This window comes from Limulus polyphemus, unplaced genomic scaffold (genome assembly GCF_000517525.1).
Source record: "Limulus polyphemus unplaced genomic scaffold, Limulus_polyphemus-2.1.2 Scaffold3402, whole genome shotgun sequence".
NCBI lineage: Eukaryota > Metazoa > Arthropoda > Merostomata > Xiphosura > Limulidae > Limulus > Limulus polyphemus.
Window position 1 is genome coordinate 28,976 of NW_013669012.1, and position 6,297 is coordinate 35,272.

The following is a 6,297-nucleotide window of genomic DNA, read 5'->3' on the forward strand; positions in this document are numbered from 1 at the left end:
CACTTGTAACAACACCACAAACAAACGTTACCTAAAACACTTCTAACAACAACACCAACAAACGTTACCTAAAACACTTCTAACACCAACACCAACAAACGTTACCTAAAACACTTCTAACACTACCAACAACAAACGTTACATAAAACACTTCTAACACCACCAACAACAAACGTTACCTAAAACACTTGTAACACCAACACCAACAAACGTTACCTAAAACACTTCTAACACCACCAACAACAAACGTTACATAAAACACTTCTAACACCAACAACAACAAACGTTACCTAAAACACTTGTAACAACACCACAAACAAACGTTACCTAAAACACTTCTAACACTACCAACAACAAACGTTACATAAAACACTTCTAACACCACCAACAACAAACGTTACCTAAAACACTTCTAACAACACCACAAACAAACGTTACCTAAAACACTTCTAACACCAACACCAACAAACGTTACCTAAAACACTTCTAACACTACCAACAACAAACGTTACCTAAAACACTTCTAACACCAACAACAACAAACGTTACCTAAAACACTTCTAACACCAACAACAACAAACGTTACCTAAAATATTGCTGTTTTTGTGCCTTTGCACATTAGAAAATACATTCGATATTTGTTCAATAAATTAAATGTTGTTTTGTATGTAACGATAGTTCGTGATGCAAGTTTTTTTTCCTATTTTTATCCAGCTAATTGACGGTAGCGAGTATCTAAGTAAGCCAGAATTAGGCTTAACGGTGTCTATGTAAATCAGAAAACGAAGTCCTAACATTGTTAATATACCAGTTTCTGATGAAGCGTTTTGTTTAGACCACTTTGGTAACCTATTTACATTTTTGGTTAATGAGTTAATTAACCATGATGGCGTTCTTGTGGTTATGGAAAAACTTACAACAACCAGCGAAGTACTAAGCTAATGTATTATTAAATAAAATACTTTCGAAACAGTAAAATTTAGTGGCAATGGAATCCTAAACAATTCACCCTCCAAAAACAAAAACTTTTAAACAAAGCATGACTTTAGCACGACTGGATTACTGTATCATTCCAGGAAGATTCAAAATGTTTGCCATCTTCGAAACATATTCACCAGGATATCTTTCGAATAACAAAAGTATTTTACTTATTGACATTACACAATTCTACAACGGAACTCTGCCATATAATATTCCCACAAGCCCCCACTAAACAAGTTGTAGCAATTATTGACTAGCGATGCTTTTTCCATCTGGAGTTGCGATCGAATCTTCATTATCTGTGAATGAGGAGTGTGTGTGTGTGTGTGTGTGTGTGTGTGTGTGTGTGTGAGAGCTCTTTCGGTTTATATGTTAACATATTACAAAAGGAAAAAAAGATATAATGTGTTTTATAATAAACTTCTGTCTTTAACATACTTTATTGTATGCAGTTTTTTTGTGAATATTTAATTCCAATTAGATATTTCTTGGGGATTTTCATCACTCGTATCTTTTGGAAGAAAGAAAAAAGTTTTATATTTGTAAAGACATTTGCATTCCTATGAGGTTTCTTATAAGTTTTTGCCATCCGTAGGAATAGAATTAACTGTGAGATAATATAAACTTATGCAACTCATAGACGTTCGTTAGCATTATAGACTCAGTTTTCTGCGTTATTATAGAAGATTGAAGTTCCTTTTTACTTTAACAATCGAACGCCTTGCAGTATTGATGAAGTAAACTGACATATATGTACATATTCTACATTAATACATTTCAAAGCGTTGCAGAATAAGTATCGTAAAATTTCGAGGTATTGATAAAGTGAATTGACATATATGTACATATTCTACATTAATACATTTCAAAGCGTTGCAGAATAAGTATCGTAAAATTTCGAGTTACAAGATTTTGTTTTGGTATTGCTATTCTGTTAGGAAAATTCAATTCATAGTAGCAGGAAGATTTTAGCTTGCGTGTATATATGAACAAAACTTACAGCCATTAAGGCCAGTCGTTGCTTTAATTTCTGGTAGTTCTGGCCTGGTAGTTAGAGCACTCGATTCGCAATCTGCAGGTTGCGTTACAAAGTGACGGTCAATCCCACTATTCGTTAGGTAAATGAGTAGCACGATAGTTAGCGGTGGATGGTGTTGACTAGCTGCCTTCTCTCTAGTCTATCACTTCAAAATTAGGGACGGCTAGTGCATATACTGTCGAGTAGCTTTGCGCGAAATACAACAAAACAAACAAACAAACTGAATATCTTAAGTAATCAATCTGCGTGGGTTCGAATCCCCGTCCCACCAAACTGCTCGGCCTTTCAGCCGTGGGGGCGTTATAATGTGACAGTCAATCCCTATTCGTTGGTAAAAGAGTAGCCCAAGAGTTAGCGGTGGGTGGTGATGACTAGCTATCTTCCCTCTAGTCTTTCACTGCTAAATTACGGACGGCTAGCGCAGATAGCCCTCGTGTAGCTTTGCGCGAAATACAACAAAACGAACAAACATCTTAAGTAGCTCAACGGCCAAAATAAAGTTTACTATTGAACGAAAACGTGATTTGCCAAACCTTTCATAGTAAATGATCACGTACTATTTTACAGAATAGTTCAGACAAAGTTATAAGAATATTTAAAGATTTGACGACAGAATTATTGGTACCAATCTGCTCAGTCATTTGGGATACCTGCTAAATATTAAGGCTTTAAACTATCTAAAACTTATGTTCGTTATCGAAGATATAGTGTCCATAACAGTTACTAAAATTAATATGTCACTAATAAAGTATATATATATATATATATATACTTATATATCCCCTCCCTCCCAGTTTTAAACTATTTTTAATAAGTGAATTTTTCTATTTTGTTATTAACTTTTAGATTTGACGACAGTTATAGGAGATTCTCTAGATAAGTCGAAAATGGGCCGAATTATTTTTCTTTTGGTGATATTGTACTTTCCACATTGGTGCCTTATTTATGCTTGATAATTATTTTCTCGATTTTTTCAACTTCACAAAGAGCGTGTTTGTATATGGACGAGTGAGTTTATTAATATCTTAAATAGAATGTTTTAACGCCGACTGAACTCTTAGAATGAAGGCCCTCTGTAGAATATAGGTTAATTATAGATCACATAACTGGAAAGTGTAATGTTGTAGAAGACGATTAACTGAAAAGTCTAATGCTACTAGAAGACGATTAACTGGAAAGTCTAATGCTACTATGACACTATTAACCAGAAAGTGTAATGCTACTATGAGAAGATTAACCAGAAAGTGTAATGCTACTATGAGACTATAAACAGTAAAGTGTAGTGCTACTATGACACGATTAACCAGAAAGTGTAATGCTACTATGACACTATTAACCAGAAAGTGTAATGCTACTATGAGAAGATTAACCAGAAAGTGTAATGCTACTATGAGACTATAAACAGGAAAGTGTAATGCTACTATGACACGATTAACCAGAAAGTGTAATGCTACTATGAGACTATTAACAGGAAAGTGTAATGCTACTATGACACGATTAACCAGAAAGTGTAATGCTACTATGAGAGGATTAACCGGAAAGTGTAATGCTATTATGACACAATTAACCAGAAAGTGTAATGCTACTATGGGAGGATTAACCAGAAAGTGTAATGCTACTATGGGAGGATTAACCAGAAAGTGTAATGCTACTATGACACGATTAACCAGAAAGTGTAATGTTACTATGAGATGATTAACCAAAAAGTGTAATGCTACTATGAGAGATTAACCAGAAAGTGTAATGCTACTATGAGAGGATTAACCAAAAAGTGTAATGTTACTATGGGAGGATTAACCAGAAAGTGCAATGCTACTATGACACGATTAACCAGAAAGTGTAATGCTACTATGACACGATTAACCAGAAAGTGTGATGCTACTATGACACAACTAACCAGAAAGTGTAACGCTACTATGAAACTATTATCTGAGAACTGTAAGGTAGCTATTCCTCGTTTAATTATTGGAATTGCAATACGAATATGGGAAGATTAAATGTAAATTGTAAAGCCACTATGACCCAATATTTAATTTGTCACGAACCAATCTATCTCTTACAACTTTCATATTACTTACTTTTCCTTTACATAGCGAGAAAAGCTGTAAAACTATTACATGAGAAGTCTTAATAAAGTGTTCAATAACTTCACAAAACAAAATTTTAAAAAATTTTACTTTGATATTACATTGTCAAGAGAAAATACTTTGTTAGTTCCCCACTGAGAGGGGGCGGAGTTGAAAGCTAGTGCCACATTTCTTGAATAAGGCATTATTACAGTGTATGCCCAATAGAATAAAGTTGCTTGTTTGGTTGTAATTAAGCCCAAAGCTACACAATGGGCTATTTGTGCTCTGCCCACCACGGGTATCGAAACCTAAAGTCTAGCGTTGTAAGTCCGCAGACATTCTGCTGTGCCACTGGGAGGGCGCAAGTTATCCCTAACAGCGGTATGTCTGCGGACTTACAACGTTAGAAACCGGGTTTCGATACCCGTGGTGGGCAGAGCACAGATAGCCCATTGTGTAACTTTGTGCATAAATTCAAACAAACAAACAAACAATCAGCTAGATATCGCTTGAAGAAACATTGCATTTGTTCGTGGTTTTTAACTCTTAGTTCTGCAAGTAATATAGTTAGAAAAGACATATCAGCGGTCCTAATTTTTACCTAAATAAATTTTTTTCGTTTCTCTATTTCCATTAGCAACCAACATGAAAAGAATTAATTAAACATGAAAAAGTTAGCGAAAAACTCTTAAAAGAAAAGATGGAAATGTTTGGGCAAGACGTTTAATTAGTTTTTGTTTTTTTCCAAAACAACTTCATGAATGTGTCTTGAACAGTGCATTTAGCAAATAAAAAGGATGGCTTTACTAATCGAATGATGATACGTTTTAGTACAAGGCTACCTACGTCGTTGTAAGTTAATAAAGTTTCCACTGATGCCTCAGCGATAAGCCTAAGGGCTTATAATTCAATAACTCTAGGTTCGATTTTCTTGGCGAATGTAACTCAAGTATTCCATTATGAATATTTACGCTAAAAAATTCTGATAAAATATATAATATGAAACCTTATTTAAAATATCTAAAATAATCTAATACAGAACGTTATAGTACAATAGAAAACAGTATGAATTTCTCAGTACATTTCAGACCTTTTTCTTTCTTTCTTTTCTTTCTGGGAATGAGCCTGACCGAACTGTGAATCCGTTGGTTCATGTTTCACGTCCTGTAGTCGCGATAACCCGCTATAAGCTTTGGAATCATGGTTATTTTAAAATGGTAATGGTCAAATTCCACTATTTAGTCATAGAAGAGTAGCATAAGAGTTGGCGGTGGATGCTTTGTAGTATGCATGCATTCTATGTGTTTTCTATCCTCTTGTTTACTATGAAAATTTTCAAAACTTTTGTACGTAAAGTGTATGTAATTTCAATATAGAACATTAAGCAAGAAAATAACTAAGTTACCTAATTTATTGAGTCACTCACCTTGGGTAGCACGTACGGTTCTTCGTAAAAATATTTCTCTGAAGTTGATCATACTTTGTAGCAGTTAATAGTGACCTTTTCCACTGGCAAGTAAGGTGATACCTTGAGGTTACAACCTCCTTTATTTTTCGACGAGAATGACCGGCAGTCTCGTAGATAAGCATGCGTCCTTAGAAGAATAACATTAGTGTTTTGTGTATATAATACCATGTTTTCTCATTCTGGTGTCAATTTTTACCAGCTTCTGGCCAATATTCCTGAGAGTTCTCTCCAGTAAAAGTGTCGTTATTCGTACATACACTCATTTTGATTGTTTTTGTGTATTGAATAAAAATCGTTTCACTTGATTTTCACAACTCAGTCAAGTCAGAGATTTCAGATTTACTCCTAAATACGTTTCCTGCCCCCTTCCTGGTGGTCCATCAGTAAGTCTGGTGGCTTATAAAGTTACAAAACGGGTTTCTATGCCATAGTGGGCACAGCTTCGGTAGCCTATTGTGTAGTTTTGCGCTTAGCAACAAACAAGTACCAGAACTCCTCAGTTGGGTTGGATGATGAGAGACAAAATATTCTATGATAATTTATTTATATCTACAGTATAATACTCTAAACGTTACAGTTTAAATGACAAAATCTGACAAAATATTGGATAACCAATAAGCTGCCCGGCATGGCCAGGTGGTTAGGGCGCTCGACTCGTAATCAGAGGGTCGCGGGTTCGAATCTCCGTCACACCAAACATGCTCGCCCTTTCAGCCGTGGGGGCGTTATACAGTGACGGT